At 47.4% G+C, this 743-nt stretch overlaps 1 non-coding gene across 1 annotated transcript; it reads right to left on the bottom strand.

The window, feature by feature from the left end:
* Positions 1 to 214: 214 nt before the first annotated feature.
* On the bottom strand, positions 215 to 288 carry TRNAT-UGU. The gene has a single exon. It is a non-coding gene; the product is annotated as a tRNA-Thr (tRNA).
* Positions 289 to 743: the final 455 nt, after the last annotated feature.

Below are 743 nucleotides of genomic sequence, written 5' to 3'. Positions count from 1 at the left end.
GAATCAGTTCAGTTCAGTCCTTGTTCTCCAGGTGTGTTTCCAGCTAAATCCGCATTGAGGGGAGTGGACCACTGACCTATCAGCTCTTAACACCCAAACTTTCAGTAATTCTTTATCAGTGCCTGCGAGTGTAATTTAAACCATAGGTCCTTCCAGCTCTGAATCTTGTCTTCTGACAGTAGCCAATACCAGGTGCCCCAAAAGCCACTCCTCAAAGTACCACTGGGAGTTGAACCCAGGATCTCTTGTTTACAAAACAAGTGCTTTAACCAGCCAAGCCATGGTACCTGCTGTTACTTAAAGCAGCGTGTTTGCTCACACCTGACTCTCTGCCAGTCCCCACTGGGCCCTTACAAGTGTTGCTCGTGTTTGACTTCTGTAAAGCAGAGGAGCAGGTGAAGTTTTGCTCCCCAGGTGTGTGTGTGATTCTTTGGACAGGTCTACACTATGAAATTAGGTTGGTGTAATTACACCAGGCTGGCAATGCAGTTCTATCAACCTAATCCCAGTGTAGAAAGCAGTTCAGCTGTCAGAACTTTCTGGAGCTATGAAAGGGGAGAGGTCCGGCCTCTGTAGCAGGAATGCAGGGCAGGTGAGTTCACGGCGGGCGTTGTGGGATACTGGTGGAGACCAGTTATGGTGATATAATGACCAGCAGCATTTACACTGACAATTTGTCACTTTAAGTTTGCTGCACAAAGCACTAGGCCTCTCGTCGAGGTGGTTTTATTTTGTCACCAAAA

This window comes from Mauremys mutica, unplaced genomic scaffold (genome assembly GCF_020497125.1).
Source record: "Mauremys mutica isolate MM-2020 ecotype Southern unplaced genomic scaffold, ASM2049712v1 Super-Scaffold_100391, whole genome shotgun sequence".
Lineage (NCBI taxonomy): Eukaryota > Metazoa > Chordata > Testudines > Geoemydidae > Mauremys > Mauremys mutica.
This window is presented reverse-complemented; position numbering and strand designations above follow the sequence as displayed.